The sequence below is a fragment of the Hyperolius riggenbachi genome, chromosome 2 (assembly GCF_040937935.1).
Source record: "Hyperolius riggenbachi isolate aHypRig1 chromosome 2, aHypRig1.pri, whole genome shotgun sequence".
NCBI classification, from domain to species: Eukaryota; Metazoa; Chordata; class Amphibia; order Anura; family Hyperoliidae; genus Hyperolius; species Hyperolius riggenbachi.
In genome coordinates this window covers 342080923-342099946 of record NC_090647.1, presented here as the reverse complement: position 1 = coordinate 342099946, position 19024 = coordinate 342080923, and the positions used below count along the sequence as shown (strand labels likewise).

At 45.2% G+C, this 19024-nt stretch overlaps 1 protein-coding gene and 1 long non-coding RNA gene across 3 annotated transcripts in view; one reads left to right on the top strand and one right to left on the bottom strand.

Annotated features, from left to right (window-relative positions):
• LOC137546715 (uncharacterized) overlaps positions 1-13282 on the bottom strand; it is a 33579-nt gene extending 20297 nt beyond the window's left edge. Inside the window, exon 1 of the long non-coding RNA XR_011026328.1 lies at positions 13248-13282. This is a non-coding gene — a long non-coding RNA (uncharacterized lncRNA). The remainder of the gene's footprint in view (positions 1-13247) is intronic.
• Positions 9976-19024, top strand: part of LOC137546711 (chitotriosidase-1-like) — a 67207-nt gene continuing 58158 nt past the window's right edge. Inside the window, exon 1 of one of the 2 annotated variants that reach the window (XM_068269476.1) lies at positions 9976-10331. The gene's annotated coding sequence lies outside the window, so the exon portion shown is untranslated. Of the gene's footprint in view, positions 10332-13329; positions 13400-19024 lie in introns of those variants that run through there. The other variant, XM_068269477.1, reaches the window with a different exon arrangement.

The window sequence follows — 19024 nt, the reverse complement described above, 5'->3', positions numbered from 1 at the left end:
ATGATTGCATCTGTGGAAAATGTTGTACAGTTAATGGGCATCTTTAGACCATACAAACTGGCATTGGGTGCACTTCCAGCACTTTGTGCATCATCTTGAAAAAGTCCATCAATCCATTTTACTATTAGTGGCAATACCACTTGAAGGAAATTCCCTCTTATTTCATATAAATAGTAAAGTATAGCTCACATATTTAAACATGGCTGTTCCTGTAAATTGCAGGAGGTTTTAAGCTTAGCGCAATTAAACTGTTCGCTATGAATTTATGATGTATAAGTTACTGTTTTTCTAATTGATGAGAAGAAATTCCTTAGTGTGGTCTTACCACCTACTGTACTGGGAAGAAGATTAATGGACTGTTCTAAAAAGATGCCATGAATTTCATCAATTTAATTAGAGAGTATACTGCTGACCTGAAAGGTTTCTGTGCAGAAATGTATTGAGTATGGAGTGAAGAGGGGACCACCGGATCAGGCACATTCTGAAAGCACGCGGTTAATCCCTGTGGGGTAGATGTTCCTCTCTTTTACAGTTTGGCAATTCACACAGTAAAATCTCTCCGTTAAACATCTCATTGGTAAAATTTACATGGACTCATAGGGCTTCATAAAGCATTACTGCATGCAGTAATGCAGAAAACAGCTGACTTTACCGAGCACTCAGGAACATTTCAATTCATAAACCCTATAACTGCATGGAAAGCTAAAATTACCAAGCTGTGAGGTAAATTATCAACTTGTGCAGTAAACACCTCAACACGTCAGTAAATGCCAAGATTAGAACATGCGGTAAAGCCCATAAACATTACCATCATCTCTGGCCTGTCGGCAGTGTGGAGACTGTGGGCAATACTCTATTCCAGGTGATAATCACCTTTTACTGGGCGCTGGAGAGTGAGGTTTTACCCTGTGGTGGCTGTCCTTCAGCACCACGGCCTTGCTTCCCACACATGCGCATGCACCTGCTGAACATCCGCCACCATCTTCCGCCCCTGCATCTTGGGGTCCCATTTTAATAAGGAGTCCCCCCAGAGCTACCCGTCGGGCCTCAGCACATCACCGAAACCTCCCACATAGCTGCGCTGTCACCCCAGAGCAATATGCATAACGCCGCTAATCACCCGCTGCCTCTAGCCGCACGTTCCGTCGGTGTAATTGCATCTTTGAAGCTCCTGCCAGGGCTCCCCGTTGGTCCACTGTCTGAGCCAATGAAATGGTCCAGACTGTGGACCAATGGGGAGCCCCAATGGGAGCTTCAAAGATGCTTTTGCTGGGGCTCCGATACACAGTAATTATAGTGACTCATACACTATAATTACACCGACGGAACTTGCGGCGGTATGTATATTGCTCTGGGGTGACAGCACAGCTACGTGGGGGGGGGCTTCGGCTATGTGCGGCGCCCCAACGGGGAGCTCTGTGGGTCTCATTAATGGAGATCCCCAAATGCAGGGGGGCCACATGTATAAGTGTATTTTGACCTGCTCTTTGCAGGTTAAGCTAATGCTCATGTCTGCAGGGAAGCATGAAAAAGGCAGTTGGATAGCGTGTAAAGAATTCGCTGGGCATATATATCGCCCAAGCGGGTTATTTTCTGCCGGATTGGGGGGGTCTTAAATAGGATAAGACGATGCTCCCACCACCTAAGTTAAGGACTCGCCAGCTCTTTTCATCAATAGGATATGGCCCTGTGCAGAGAAGTATTAGCTATGACTGACTGGAGCAGAGAGCCAATAGCAACAGCTTCTGTCTCCCGCAAGTCCCAGTGATAGGATCCCAGGAGATCAAGCTTTTCTACCCCCCATGCAGCGGAGGAGAGGGATCCAGAACAAAAGAGGTTGCCCCTGCGGTTTAACCCTTTAGGTTCTTGTTTGAAGAGGCAGAGGAGCTAGTGGGGAAATTAGCCAAAGCATGGCATGTGTAATGTCTCCCGGAAGTTCATCTAAGCTGTGGCAATTAAATAAAATATTAAGAAAGACTAAATGCAGCCATACATCTAGCGATGTATGGGCAGATTCGACCAAGAGATAAATCTCTTTAATTGAATCTGATAAGAGAGATCTGTCAGTTACCCATACACCACTTCATCATGCTGAAATCGATCCAGAATTGGCCTTGTGATACCGCATCTGTCCGCCCTGACGCTGTCCCCCTAATGTTAAATGTGACCCCCCCCCGGTGCCCAGTGCAAGGTATGCATTACCTGTCCACGGCCTCCACTTGTCCCCGCTGGCCCCGGGCGCACTCTGTTCTTCAAACACGCACTCCACGTGGTTGCCTAGTAACGTGGCAGCATGTATGACGCTACTGGGAAACCACATGGTGCGCGTGTATGGAGCAAGGAGTGCGCACGGAGCTAGCGGAAGGACAATTGAAGGCTGAAGACAGGTAATGTATACCTTGCGCTGGGCCCCGGAGGGATATTTAACATTATCGGGGGGACAGTCGGGTATATCGCTGGGTTCGGTGATCATCCCGAAATTACACGCCATTCCCGCCACGCACCTGATCGAGCAAGTCGGACCAACATCTTGCAGCATGTGCGATCGACAATATGACCAATTTTTGACAACTCCAATTTTCATCCAAATTGATTATAATAATCTGATCGGATAGTTGGTCGGCCGCCCAGTCGCCTGATGTATGGCTACCTTTACAGACAGATTTAGTGGGAGCAGAGGCAGTATAACAAACGTACATTCTAAAGGGATGTCTGGGATGCCTTTTACTTGTTAATGCCGTCACTGCAGGGAACAGCATGTAACAAAACAGAGTCAACTCCACACTGCTCTGCTTTTACCGAACAGGTTTTTGACAATTTTTTTGGGTAAATTACCGAACTTCTTCCGCACCTTAACAGACAGAAGTCTAAAATACCAAATACGGTATTTTAAGGACCTGATTTTTTTGATCGCACAGCCCTTTATGAATCGAGGCCAAAAAGTTTGTGGGCATTTACTCAAACTGCACACTGGGCCTTTTCAGTGAAAGTTGAGTTACATTTACATCTTGTTGGTCACTATAGATACTTTTTGCAGCTTACCGTTTTTATTTGTTACTGTACTGAACCCTTCCCGGTTACAGTGGAGCAAACTTTTCATTGACTGTATGCAATGCAACATGTGGGTAACATGCAGCGCTGTTCTTGTGTTGCATTCCTGCTGTCACAGGAGACGCAAAGTTCACTGTAAACATGGCCTAATACTCCTGTCTGTTAAAAGTTCCAGGATTTTGTAGTACGTCTTGGTGTAGGAGTGGTGTAGCTTTGCCCCATAGTATGCCTTTGCATTGGAGTAGAGGCATGTTTTTAGTCATGTGGATGGAAAGGAGATGTGGCCATGTCCTGCTAAAGAGGTTTGGGCATCAGCTTTTGCTCCAGTGCAGGTGTATGGTCAGGTGGGGTTTTCTATGATCAAACCCCTGTATAAGGAAGAGCTGCTCATTTGTGCACCAGCTGTTGTAGATACTTTGAATATGTGCTAATATTGATATTCAATAGGCTTCCTTTAACTATATCTCACACTAACCCCACCCCATACCAAACACTAACTCCCACCTATGCCTAACACTATCCTGTATAGCTTAGCACCGCAGCCGATAACAGTATCTGGCTATTAGTGTAGCTGATCATTACAAAATTATATGTGTGCTGCAGCCAATCTGTAGTTCAGCTGAATAACTTAACTCAAGTGCCCAAATAAATGGCATTGAAGTCTATGGTATCTCTTAATTTTGCAATCAGTCCCAGTGCCCAAGTCTCAACATGGAGATTTGTTTTTCTAAACAAGCACAGCAGGGAGGGCAGTAAGGCTTCTTAAAATACAGACTTTGCTGTAGTGGCAAGGAATATCAGCCCTATAACAAAATTAAAGGAATACTGTAGGGGGGTCGGGGAAAAATGTGTTGAACTTACCCGGGGCTTCTAATGGTCCCCCGCAGACATCCTGTGCCCGCGCAGCCACTCACCGATGCTCTGGCCCTGCCTCCGGTTCACTTCTGGAATTTCAGACTTTAAAGTCTGAAAACCACTGCGCCTGTGTTGCCGTGTCCTCTCTCCCGCTGATGTCACCAGGAGCGTACTGCGCAGGCACAGACCATACTGGGCCTGCGCAGTATGCTCCTGGTGACTACAGCGAGAGCAAGGACACGGCAACGCAGGCGCAGTGGTTTTCAGACTTTAAAGGCTGAAATTCCAGAAATTAATCGGAGGCGGGGCCAGAGCATTGGTGAGTGGCTGCGCGGGCACAGGATGTCTGCGGGGGATCATTAGAAGCCCCAGGTAAGTTCAACTCATTTTCCCCGACCCCTTTACAGTATTCCTTTAAGGAGCTTGCTCACAATCGCAAAATTGTAAGCTATAAGGCTGAAGAAGTGAGAATGCAAACTCAGGGTGACCATAAAAAGAAAAATCACAGTTGAGTACTCAAGTTAATTACAAAATCCCTCTCTTACTAGACCTCTGAAAACTTAGCCATTATTAATGATTTACATATCCCCACCATCTTCTGCAGCGCTGTACAAGATAAGAAACAAACCTGGCTACACAAAAATTCATCAAACATAAGTGGAAGACAATCTAATTGTTATAGTGATCAATACAGTACATTGTAACTCACTACATACATACACTGGCAAGAGTAAATGTTTTTTGTGCTAAACAGCCAGTTTCAGCCTGAAGGCAACCAGAATCCCATCAGAATCAGAAATCTTTTAATCGCCAAGCACGACTGGGTCGTGCCTGGAATTGGGCTTGGCACATACAATTGCTCAGAGAGAGAAGTGAGAGTAGTATCCACATAAGAAAAGAGCATAATCATACAGTCCTACAGTATAATAGCATAGTCATACAAAATCATACAGTATAAGCAGTAGTACATATTAATAAGCGGTAGTCTGCAGGGTGCAGTTTAAACAGTTTTACACTAGACAGTCCATCAGGTTGGTAACTGCAGCATTTGGGGGGGGGGGGGCAGCATTAGAGATGAAGGGAGTTTAGAAGGTTGACGGCAGAGGGGAAAAAGGAGTCTCTATGCCTCGAAGTTCTGGTGTAAATGGCTCGAAACTTACGGCCTGAATGGAGCTGGCTGAAAAAGCGGTGGCCCGGGTGTGAGGGGTCGCTGGCAATTCTCAGTGCTCTAGAACAGGGGTCCCCAACCACCGGGCCGTGGCCCACTGCCGGTCAGTTTCCAGCTGGGCCGTGGCGGGTCTGTCATCTCCCCCCTCTCCCCCGCGGCCGCCGCTCCTGTTGCCTTATGAGCGGGCGGCCGGCCGCTTACGGATTCCTCCCCGCGCCGCTCTCCTTCAGTATCTCCGATAACAGCAGCGCGTCTTGCGGAGGAGGGAAGGAGGCGGGGCAGCGGTTGCCATGGTAGCGGCGTAGCATATCGCCGCTACAGGAAGCCGCTGCCCCGCCTCCTTCCCTCCTCCGCAAGACGTGCTGCTGTATCGGAGATACTGAAGGAGAGCGGCGCCTGGGGGAATCCGGAAGTGGCTGCCCGCTCATAAGGTAACAGAAGCGGCGGCCGCGGGGGCACCACCTCCCTATACTGGCCATCCTGGGGCACTATACTAGCCATGCTGGGCACTATACTAGCCATGCTGGGGCACTATACTAGCCATACTGGGGCAAGTAAACTCCCTATACTGGGACAACTATACTAGTCATGCTGCCGCACCCAACCCCCCCCCCCCATAACCCGCTGCGCACAACACTGTCCACTAGGCAGCACACCACCCACATCCTCCACCTGACCCCTCCCACCGCCCCCCTCCCCCCCCCCCCCCCCCCCCCCTGGTCCCCGGAGAAAAATGTGGTCAGAAAGCGGTCCCCGGGCCGGAAAAGGTTGGGGACCCCTGCTCTAGAACGTAATCTGGAGTTGTGGAGGAGGTCGAGGGAGGGGAGGGGTCTACCGATGATTCTCTCCGCTGATCTAATGACCCTCTGGAGCTTGTATCTGTCGTTGTTGGAGGAGCCAGCGTACCAGACTAGGATGGATGAGCAGAGGACGGACTCAATGGTGGCTGTGTAGAAGTTCGTCAGCAGCTCTTGAGCCATGCCAAACTTCTTCAGTTGGCAGAGGAAAAACAGCCTCTGTTGTGCTTTCCTCTGGGTCAAGGTGGTGTTTGCCTTCCAGTGCAGGTCCTTAGAGATGGTAGTGCCCAGAAGGCGGACGCTAGCCACTCTTTCGACCTCTGTTCCATCAATGTAGATTGGAGGTGGAGTGGGCGCCTTCTTCCTGAAGTCCACTATCAGCTCCACGGTCTTGGCTGTGTTGAGAACCAGCCTGTTCTCTTTACACCACTGGCAAATTCTGTCGACCTCACGTCGAAAGTCCTGCTCGTCATTGTTTGTTATAAGGCCAACAATGGTGGTATCATCAGCAAATTTGATGACTTTTACCGAGTCCACAGTGGATCTGCAGTAGTTTGTATAGAGGGAGAACAGGATTGGTGACAGGACCCAGCCTTGTGGAGCCCCTGTGTTTATAGTCCTGGGATGAGACGAGATATTCCCCAGTTTGACAGCTTGGAACCTGTTGGTCAGGAAGTGTGTAATCCATAAGTGAAGGGTGGGATGGACATTCAGTGCCATGAGATTGTTTTGGAGTATGCGGGGGCAGATGGTGTTAAATGCTGAGCTGAAGTCCAGCAGGAGGATTCTGACATATGTGTTCGGTTTGTCCAGGTGGTTGTTTGTAAACTCCAGGCAGATGTTGATGGCATCATCAGTGGATCTGTTCGCTCTATACGCAAACTGTAACGGGTCCAGTAGCGCTGACGTAGAAAGCTTAAGGTGGGACAGGACCACCCTCTCAAAGGTTTTCATGATGACAGATGTTAATGCCACGGGCCTGTAGTTGTTCAGGTCGGAGATTCCCTGCTTCTTGGGGACAGGGATGATGGTGGACCTTTTGAAACACACAGGGACTTTGCTTTCCTGGAGGGACCTGGTGTAGATGGAGGAGAGAATGGGAGCGAGCTGCCGTGAACAGGTTTTTAGGCAGGCTGGTGACACACCATCCGGGCCGGAAGCTTTCCTGGCGTTCAGAGTTGTTAGATGGCGTAAGACATCTGCCTCGCTCACAGCTGGAGGTGGTATGCTCAGCCCTCGGTTCTTTTCATCAGCAGTTGAGGACTGAGCATCTGAAGGTGTTGCTAGCCCCCCCCCCTGTGCCTCCTGGTTCTCGAACCTGCAATAGAAATTGCTGAGATTTTCGGCTATCTCAGTGCTAGGCGTCACATGTTGTGGGGGGGTTTGTAGTTTGTGGCAGCTTTCAGACCCTTCCAAACAGTGCGTAGGTCATTTGAGCGAAGGTTGTGTCGCATCTTTTCCGCATACTCCCTCTTGGCAGCTCTCAGCTCACGTTTCAGGTTGTTTCTTGCCACTCGCCATTTGCTGTAATATTGCAGCTTGTTCTAGGTGGTTGCGTTCACCTTTGAAATGACATTGGGCTCTAGTCACAAAAGTTCTCATAAATGACTCCTTTATCACCTAATTGATAAAAATAACCTTTCAGCACATTTACAAGCAAAATAATCACTCAAAGTAAGTTGCTCCTGATCAACTTCATTTCAATATTACTTTTCTTACCTGAATTACATTATATTTTTGGTTTTTGGGAGCTTTAAAATGTAACACAGATAATGTGAAAACAGGTGAAGCTTTGTGAATCATGCCCATTGTGTGTTTACTGTATTTGTTGATGCTGATTCTGCCCTGTCTGAGAACCTGATCTGTTGCTGACCTCTGCTTTGTCTCAGAACCTGCTTTGTGGCCTAACTCTTGCCAAACCCTTCCTGTCAGACTTCCTCCTTGGCTTCTGACTCTGCATTTGGTTGAGTACCCAAAACTGTTCCGCAGCTGTTCAGAGCTCCTAATTCTTAGCCCCTTTTCGTTAGTTTTACCTGCTTAGTTTTTATGCCAAGGACAAATAGGTTGATATATAACCTGTTCATAGTTACAGTACACCCTTAGAGGGCATGCCTACTTTGACAGTCGTTCACTTTAAATTTACAATCCTGCCTCTGTAACAGGAAGTAAGATGGAATCGCCCAAAAGAGAAACAGCCTGACAGTGATTCACAACACATCCTTGTGTCGTTAAAAGCATAAACAATTGGAGATTGGAGATCTTTTTTAACTTCTTGTTATTTTAGATAAGAATATATTTATTGGCAGTTTAATTTTATCAGTATCTAATTGTTCTTACTCAACATGCCGTGTGTCACAAGAAACATGTGGTTTCCCTTCTCTTTTCTATCTTGCACATAGTACAGTACTGGTCTATGGTTGCAAGTATGTTCACATGCTTATTCATTTCTGAGTAATCCTGAATCACCGGCCCAGTGTCATGAGGTCGCTTATCACATATTAACATCTCTAAATCAATGTATTGCTTAATTAAATTTGAATGGGGGGGGGGCGTGGCCAAGATGGCTAACTAGCTAGACGTGCTTTCAGGAGCTCCGCTGCCCAGTTTGCTAAAACAAAGCTTAATTATACCCTAACTGCCATAAGAGAGTGACTAATATCTTGCTAAAGCTTGCCAGAACACAGGGACACGCTGGAGTCGTGGTGTCTTCCACCTGCTGAGAACACGGAGGAAGATTCCAGCCACAGACCGGCTGAGGCATCGGACTGGGAGAGTGTGCCCGGGCCGAGCAGAACACAGCGAACCCTCAACAGGCACCAACCCTATCCCCAGATGCCTCCCAAAGCTCCTAAAAACAAGGAAAAAGAAGACGGGGCTGACATGCGTGAAGCCCAAACTGCTACACCTGCACAGCCTAAGTCCTCGGCACGAACAAAACAAGCTAAAGAGGGAGACAGCATGGTGGAACTCACGGAGGAAGGGCCCCCACCACCGAGCACCACTGAGATATTAAAGGGTATACATCTTTGCCAGTCTACCCTTACCCAGAAAATTGACAAGATGGAGGTTAACCTGGGGCTGCTGCGGGATGATTTTAGTAAAATCAAGCACAGAACCACTGAGCTTGAACAACGTACCTCAAACTTGGAGGACACAGCCCAGGCACATAGGATCGCTATTCCAGGCATCCAGCTGAGACTCACACAGCATGGTGGAACTCACGGAGGAAGGGCCCCCACCACCGAGCACCACTGAGATATTAGAGGCTATACATCTTTGCCAGTCTACCCTTACCCAGAAAATTGACAAGAGGCTATAGAGGCTATACATCTTTGCCAGTCTACCCTTACCCAGAAAATTGACAAGATGGAGGTTAACCTGGGGCTGCTGCGGGATGATTTTAGTAAAATCAAGCACAGAACCACTGAGCTTGAACAACGTACCTCAAACTTGGAGGACACAGCCCAGGCACATAGGATCGCTATTCCAGGCATCCAGCTGAGACTCACACAGCATGTACCTCAACGTACCTCAACGTACCTCAAGCACAGAACCACTGAGCTTGAACAACGTACCTCAAACTTGGAGGACACAGCCCAGGCACATAGGATCGCTATTCCAGGCATCCAGCTGAGACTTACACAGCATGGTGGAACTCACGGAGGAAGGGCCCCCACCACCGAGCACCACTGAGATATTAGAGGCTATACATCTTTGCCAGTCTACTCTTACCCAGAAAATTGACAAGATGGAGGTTAACCTGGGGCTGCTGCGGGATGATTTTAGTAAAATCAAGCACAGAACCACTGAGCTTGAACAACGTACCTCAAACTTGGAGGACACAGCCCAGGCACATAGGATCGCTATTCCAGGCATCCAGCTGAGACTCACACAGTTGGAGACCCGTGCTGTTGATGCGGAAAATCGCAACAGGAGAAGTAATCTCCGCATCCTGGGAATTCCAGAGAAGGCTGAGGGAACAGACGTGGAGTCCTTCATTGAATCTCTCCTAAAAAAGCTGCTACCGGATTCCACATTCTCTGCATTCTTTGCGGTGGAACGAGCACACCGCCTAACCACGCGGAAAGAAATTCCAGGCAATTATCCAAGGCCCATTATACTGAAGCTACTGAACTTCAAAGACCGAGACGAAATCCTAAAAGCAGCAAGAAAAGAAGGAAATCTCTACTATCAAAACTCTCGTTTGATGATCTTCCCAGATTACACCACTGAGACACAGAAGCAGAGGCGCTCATTCCAGCAAGTTAAAACCAAGCTACGTGAGCTACAGCTGCCGTATTCTATGCTGTTCCCTGCTAGACTACGTGTGCAGGAGGGAGATAAGGTGCATTTTTTTGAAACCCCTGACGATGCTACTACCTGGCTGGATACTCTTAAAAAGCAAGGAAAGAAGAAATAAAGGATTTCCGTACGGCCAGGTTTTTATTGCTGGCTTATCCGTGAGTACAGGAGCATTATTGTTTCCCCTGAATATGTTGCTGTGTGATCTGCCTTACACATATTAATAGGTGGTGACTTGCTTTTTACAGTTCAACTATGTGCTTATGCTTTGCTCTCAATTACGCCATCTTGGCTGCCTCATGGTGAGTAAAGCAAACTTTCTCCTTCCCGCCTTGCATTTCTTAAGCCTGCCTTCGTTAACTCCCCTTTGCCCGGGAAAAATAACTCCTCCCTTACAAGTTGGAATGATAGAAGCTACTTTCTCCGTCCCCATTACTGCACATCCTCTATCTTTGCCCGGGAACTTAAAGAGTAACTGTCAGGCTGCAGAAGCTAATTTAAACCTCTATTCTCCTGTGTTAAACAGTTTAGAAGGAAGCCAAAAAGGCATTAGTGAAGATAAAAATCTCTCTTACCTTTGATGTGTGCTTATCAGAAAAGCTGTTAGACCTAAGAGGACGCAAGCCGCATACTATACTGCAAAGCATTCTGGGGCCCTCCCCTCGGCTGCTAATGAGACGTTACAGCAGCTTGTAATCAGTCCAGTGCGTAGCACTGATAAATCTCCGGGCAGAGTACACTGCAGGAGTCAGCTATTGTTCCTAGCCACATGGCTCATTAATATTCACTGCACACTGTGTTATTCAGTACGAGCTTTTCTGTGATCAGGAAGCAGGCAGGACATGACGACACATTTGACAGAAAAACATGGAACCTGCCATGAGCTGTCAGGAGCATCAATCTCTGCATATACTATATAAAAATTCTGTGAAGTACAAACGTGGACAGTGAAATGCATATGTAATGTAAGTACAGCCAATCTTTAGCTACTGATATATGTGTTTATTTTCTCTGAGACCTTATACCTAACAGCTCCTCTTTAAAGCTCCACCTATATACGCTTGCAGATCTTTGTATTTTTTAACTTTTTCGTTATCTAGTGACATTGCTAAGCTGCGGGACCTAGGCAGTAGTGCTATGTGGGGAGTACAGGACATAATATGCTTAAGTGATGCCACTGCATCCCTTTTAACACGAGCTACTCCACAAACTGTACATGTAGATAATTCCTGCTTCATGATAATGTGGCTCTCGTGTAATAGTTTGCAAACTCTGTGCTCTTAACAGCCAGTTTAATATATTAACCTGACCGTTATTTTGTTCAGTATTAACATACTATGCCATGACATGTTCTCTCCATTCTGTTTTCATGGTACTTGTTACACTGATGTTTACCCTGTTACAAATACTGGGATAGGTGCTCTTATAATGGATCTCATGCTCTGCTTAAATAGCTATGTACGTTGGAATTAGATTTGCTAAAAAAAAAAAAATGTGCTAATGCGTCAGTTATAAGGATTGACGACCGGATACACTGTGCAGTAGTCAGGGGGTAATTGGAAGGTCGCTGTATTAACATACTCTTATTCATAGGCTAAAGTAACTGACCGCCGATTCCCCCTTGATTATTGTTTAGAAGGTGTGCTGCATCTGGCAATGCGCATGGCTCCTTCTCGAAATTATACATCACTTGTCATATATGCTTTCACTTCTTTTCCTCTCTTTCATAATGAAAGGTTTATTGCCTGTTAATATATATTATATATATGTACATGTCAACCCTAAAGGTAAATGCCCTCCATTATAGCCATATTAGAGTAATGCAGACAGTTATTCAGCAATTAGTAATGATACGAATACCTTTTACATATTCTGCACCTCCTCACATAGTGGAGTATAATAATAACAGTGTTTTCACTAGAGGGCGCCTTTCTCAAATATTACAAGTCATTTCTTTACTGATATGCGAGTTCACCTAATTAGATGATTTAAGACAAGACGAGGTTATAAGAAATGAATGGAGAAGTGTTTAAAGAGAACCCGAGGTGTGTTTAAAGAATGTTATCTGCATACAGAGGCTGGATCTGCCTATACAGCCCAGCCTCTGTTGCTATCCCAAACCCCACTAAGGTCCCCCTGCACTCTGCAATCCCTCATAAATCACAGCCGTGCTGTGAGGCTGTGTTTACATCTGTAGTGTCAGTCTCAGCTGCTCCCCCGCCTCCTGCATAGCTCCGGTCCCTGCCCCCGTCCCTTCCCTCCAATCAGCAGGGAGGGAAGGGATGCAGGCGGGGACCGGAGTTCTGCAGGAGGCGGGGAGAGCAGCAGACTGACACTATAGAGATAAACACAGCCAGCTCTGACAAGCTGTTTGTCAGCAGCGTGGCTGTGATTTATGAGGGATTGCAGAGTGCAGGGGGACCTTAGGGGGGTTTGGGATAGCAACAGAGGCGGGGCTGTATAGGCAGATCCAGCCTCTGTATGCAGATAATATTCTTCAAACCCACCTCGGGTTCTCTTTAAAGACAGAAAGGGGAGGAGAGGAGGGGAGGGCGGCACCTCTCCTCAGCCTTAGCTTAACTGAGAATATAGTTTAATATAAGCTATGTATAGATAGCCGGTCCCTATCCTCACCTATCGCTATTCCCTCAGAAATGATAACTAAAGGCATTATTAATGTAGTGAGTTAATTGGTCGTCTTACACAAGTAGCAAAGACTGTATCCAAACAACACTCCTCACACTAGCAGCTGCTCGATGTACAGAGATATGCTGGGATGCTGAAGACTCCTCACCTTCACCCTACAGTTAGGTGGCTGGATGCTCTGGGCCGCTGCGGGGGGGGGGGGGGGGGGGAGGGGGCCCTATACCCCGGCCGGGGTGGGTCCCGTCACTGAATTGTGATCATACTAATCCAGTTTATACCCCGACCCTCCCCTGGCCCCGTCACTGGGGCCCCTCCGGGAGGGGCCCGCTGATAGTCACCTTGAATTTGCGCTTCTTTCATGCAGGAGGGGTGATCATAGCTCATCACGCAGCTGCACACGTACATTATATAATATAGAGTATACTCACATATTGTATATACATAAGGTACAGTTATCCCAGTGATTCAACAGAAATGTTAACTGCCAGTATTAAAGTTTTTTGACTCCTGGTAGTAATACACAACCGGGTGCTGCTGGGCAGCGGAGCTGCTCTCTTCTTACCGTCACCCCCACACACAGGTATTGTCCTGGTTTACATAGATACCTGTGGTCTGAAACGGATCTAGGTACCTGGGTGTTATATAAGTTAGGGAAGAAGCTGTGGTAATTGTTTCTCTGTTTATGTTTGGTTTTACTACCGCAGCAGGGTATTGTTTATATGTTTGTATGTATAAGAAGAAGTTTTTCTATGCACGTAATTCCCATGCTACATCTATATACATTCTGAAACATCCTAGTGTTCATTTGCCTGTGATATGTAACATATTTCTTAAATTTAACTCACATGTACTGATGATTTTGCTACTAAAATATGGAAACACCGGTTAAAGTCATCTCTTGGAACGTTAGGGGGTTACGCTCTTCTTTCAAGAGATCATTAATGTTTCAGTACATTCATAAATACAAACCGCACATTCTTATTCTACAGGAAACACATTTAGATAGTCCCCTGGTGAAAACATTACACAAACCCTGGGTGAGCAGGGCTATACATTCAACCTACTCCACCTTTTCAAGAGGGGTTTCAATCCTAATCAATAAAACACTAACATATAAAATGCTGCACACGTATATTGACTCGGAGGGAAGATACATTATTTTGCACATGTCAATCTTTGGAACTGTTTTCTGTATAGTAGGAATATATGCCCCTCCCCCATTACAAACTGCATTAATACATCAAATAATGACTAAATTACAAAAATATCTCCCAGCAAAGCTGCTCCTTATAGGAGACTTTAATGATATACTAGAAGCTCAGAAAGACTCCACAAACCGCTCTAGAGTGCCGAATGCTGAGTTAATACAATGGGCAGATGCTATGTCGCTCACTGAAGTTTGGAGATGGAAGAACTCTGGGGGAGTTGCTTTCTCCCATTTTTCTTCCACTCACAGATCTGCGGCCCGTATTGATCTGGCATTTGGTAACACAGATTTATTAAATCATGTTTACTCAGCAGCATACCTACCCAGTGGTCTATCTGACCATGCGCCACTTGAGCTCACTCTTCACATTGGTGCATATCGCAATAAATCTTTATGGAAATTACATCCAAAATGGATCTCAGATAAAGATATAGGAGAGGCAGTTTCTTCAGCCATCCAAACTTACTGCGACATTAATGTAGACACAGCCACTCCCCAAATTACATGGGATGCCTGTAAAGCCACTATTAGAGGGGAATACATTAATCGGATTTCAGCCTGTAGAAAAGAACACGATCGTACACTAACGCAACTAACCCAAAAGGAAGACCAAGCTACTACGACATATGCATCCACCCCTGACGATGACTCTTATTCTAATATGATGCAAAGCAAGCGACTATTAAATATACACATGACGGATTTAACTAAAATATCTCTCACAGAATGGCAACAAGCTGTATTTGAAAAAGGAGACAAAAATGGGAAATAATTAGCAAACATAGCCCGTAATCCCTCTGATCAATCAAACATTCCAGAAATTAGGCTGGAGAATGGTGATGTGACAGCTAACCCTTCTGCAATTATGTTACAATTTCAGCGTTACTACGAGAACCTATATACTTCCAAATTCGCAGGTGATGAAACGCAACTTGCCAGTCTCCTTTCCCAGTTAACGCTACCAACACTAGACATAGATTAATCTCAAGCATTAGATAAAGATATTACGGAGGAGGAAGTGGTGGATGCAACCCTATCCTTCCCTTCCCAGAAATCTCCAGGCCCAGACGGGTTACCAATCGAATTCTATAAAAGGCACATAAGAATATTGGCCCCACACCTAACCAAACTGTACAATTATTTCTTATCGGGCAGCGGATTACCGGACTCCTTCTCCCAAGCACATGTAATTTTAATACCTAAGCCGGAGAAAGACCCGCTTGAATGTAGTTCCTATCGCCCCATATCGTTGCTAAACAATGATCTAAAAATACTTACTAAAATCTTATCTTCCAGAGTTAATAAATATATAACAGAAATAATAGACCCCGACCAAACAGGCTTCATGCCACAGAAAACAACAGATATAAATATAAGACGTATATATACTCACATTCAGATGTCCTCTGATATAGTTACTCCGAGAGCAATTGCCTTCCTAGACATACAGAGGGCATTCGATTCAGTCGAGTGGATATATCTTTGGAAAACTTTAGATAAGTTTGGCTTTGGCCCCAAATTTGTTTCCTGGCTTAAGTTAATATATAATAGCCCTAAGTCCAATATCAAAATAGGTCAGATGATCTCCCCCGACATACTTTTATACAGAGGCACAAGGCAGGGATGCCCTCTCTCTCCGGCCCTCTTCGCGATGGTCATAGAACCGATTGCAGCGGCTTTACGCCAACACACTCACCTAAAGGGCTTTCGTGTGAGGGGGCTGGAGGAGAGGGTGTCCCTGTACGCTGATGACATGGTACTCTATTTAGAAGACCCTACCAGCTCAATTAAAGGTGCACTTGACGTTTTTAAAAATTATTCCCCTTTATTGGGTTTACATGTTAACTGGACTAAGTCTAAATTATTACCCCTCACCCAAAACACTCCCATACAAACCCCTTTGGACTCAGTCACCAAAATTAAATACCTAGGTATATGGATAGCCCATGATTCGCTTGACTTTTACCAAGACAACCTCCTTCCTTTACTTCAGTATAACATCAATCAGTGTAAAACAAGCACCCAAGGAGGGGAGAAAAGGATAGATGTGCTATGGCTTGTAGCGTCTCTGCACTCCAGACGTTCCAATACTTCCTCCACAGTCAAGCCAGCACCATCCGTAGTATTCAAAGCTCTTTATTTTTCTTTAAAAAGCATGACAAGCTTATCACAGCGACAGCAGCGCTGTTTCGATCACCAGATCTTTCTCAAGCTGTACAAAGTTATGTCACCTTCAGTATACCAAGCAAAAACTTGCTGCCTGGAAATGTCTTCCCCTCTCGCTAATAGGAAGGATCAACTTAATTAAGATGAAACTTTTGCCCAAATACACGTATATATTTAGAAACTCCCCCATATGGATCCCAAAAACTTTTTTTATGCAAATTAACTCATTAATATGCACTTTTATATGGAATAATAAAACCTCACGCATCAGCCTTACAAAATTACAACGGCCATGGACCGAAGGCGGCTTAGCCTTTCCTAACTTGTACAAATATTTTATAGCTAGCCAATTAGTCACAGCTCATTGGTGGTTGGTCCAGGACCATTCTAACTCTTCCATGGTTCTGGAGGCGGCGTACCTTGGCTCATTTGAAGCACTAGCACAGATTTTATACAGAGGCCTAAAAGCACCATACCCACTACTAACCAATATGAGAGTCGTTATTAGGGCCTGGAATGTGGTGCACGCATGGTACAAAGCCCCATGCAACCAAATTTCTCCCAACACACCTCTATGGAATAATCCAATCCTTCCCCAATTCTTTACTATCCCGGATCCAATTATCTGGATAAAAAAAGGAGTTTTTCAACTGTCACATATTATCTCCAATAATACCTTAACTGACTTTAATTTTTTAAGGGAAATTTTTCCTTAACCAACTCACACTTCTTTAGATACATCCAAATAAGACATGCTTTTCGCACTCAATATAAAGATGGTATAGTCAGGTTACAAACCACAGAATTAGAAGACATCCTTAAAAAAGAAGACCTACAAAAAGCTTTATCCGCCCTATACCAACACATAATTCTTCTTACAGAACCTCACTCATCTATATATAAACAGCCTTGGACTAACCTAATCCCCACTATTGACGACGAAGACTGGGAGAATGCCCTTATAAAACCGTTTGAATACTTAATTGCCACTAAGGACAAACTTATACAATTTAAAATTCTACACAAGGCCTACATGACCCCAGTTAAACTAGCTAAATTTAATTCGGCCGACTCTGGTAACTGTTGGAGATGTGGGGAAGAGTCAGCACACTTTGACCACATCTTCTGGGTATGCCCAAGAATAGCCACACAATGGACTGCATTATGCAAATACATTATACGTATAACAAAAATAAATGTACACCCGGAACCATTACATTGTCTCCTTGGAGAAGTAACAGCTTTGGCCCCAACAAGAGCCCAGAGATCTTTAGTTGGATTATTATTATATTATTATAGAAAATGCATATTGCTACAATGGAAACAACAGGACCCCCCGTCACTCCCATACTGGAAAAACTTAATCAATTCTTCTCTACATTTATACAAAGCCGCATACATCGCTAGAGGGTGTGCTTCTAAATTTCATAAGGTATGGGTCAAAAATCGGGACACAGCTGTTTCGGACTAAAACTATATATATAAAAAAGGTTAAACGCCAAAAGTTGTTGTCAATGGGTCTCACCTACTACAGGAATGATAGTAACTGCTGTGCTGTGTTGTCATACAACACAGTGCATATCTCTATAGATATACTGATGTAAGCATAACTTAACCGCTGTACTGAACAATGTGAGTCTGTGCTTCTACTTAGCAAATGTATCCGGGGCAATTGAACTAAAACAATATTAAGTGACATGGGAAGTTTGTTTATTCACTATGATATACAAGATGTAAACTTATTGCTATGCGTTTAATACCCTAATACATTTTTAGCTGTGTATTATATTCTAAATATGGGTTTATGGATGTAAATCTTCTTCTTATGGTTGTAAATGTTGGTATCCCCATCTGTTCTAGGGGATTTATTGTCTTAAGTGTTTTTTATGTGCTAAAATTCAATAAAAAGAATCTTTAAAAAAAAAAAAATTGAATGCAAATATTATAACAATAACATTTCTATAGCGCTTTTCTCCCATAGGACTCAAAGTGCTTAGGCTGTATCAGATTCAGAAATTAGTAGTCGGATGAAATATTAACACAACAAAAATTATATTTCTGCAAATGCCAAACTGAATAGGTGGGGTTTCAGTCAGGCTTTAAACACGTCCGGAGATGGAGCTGTCCTGATCTGCTGAGGTAAGGAGTTCCATAATGTAGAAGCGGCATGACAGAATGCTCTGGGACCAAAAGTTTCCAGGTGGACTCTGGGTATGACTAGATTATTAGAACCTGTGGATCTGAAAATGCAGGGATTGCTTCACAGCTGCAACATTTCTTTCAAGTAGCCAGGGCCCAGATTATGTAGTGATTTAAATGTCAGAAAGCCGATCTTGAATAGGTCCCTCCATTTTATAGGTAGCCAGTGAAGGGAGAGCAGGACTGGTGTTATGTGGCAGTGACGGGGTTGGTTGGTTAACAGTCTGGCAGCAGTATTCTGTATCAGCTGTAGGCGGTACAAGCCCTGTTTTGGAAGGCCAGTGTAGAGAGCATTACAATAGTCTAGTCGGAATGTAATGCTGGGGATACACGGTACGTTTCTGTACCGTGTATCGACCCGCTGATCCGGCCAGCTGATAATATTCAGCTGGCCCAATCATGCCGCTCGATTCCCGCCGGCGGACAATGGCAGGGAATCGAGCGGCTGATATGCACCGCCGGCGGGGACGAGCAGGGAATCGATCCGCTGGGACGCGGCAGGGGTCAATCCGGCGGCTAATCGGCCGCCGGGTCGACCCATGTATACCCAGCACTGACAGAACAAGGTGGGCGTGGTCCAGTTTGGCTAAATGGGAGTAGACGGCAACGCTATAAGAGAGCTGGCAGCTGAAA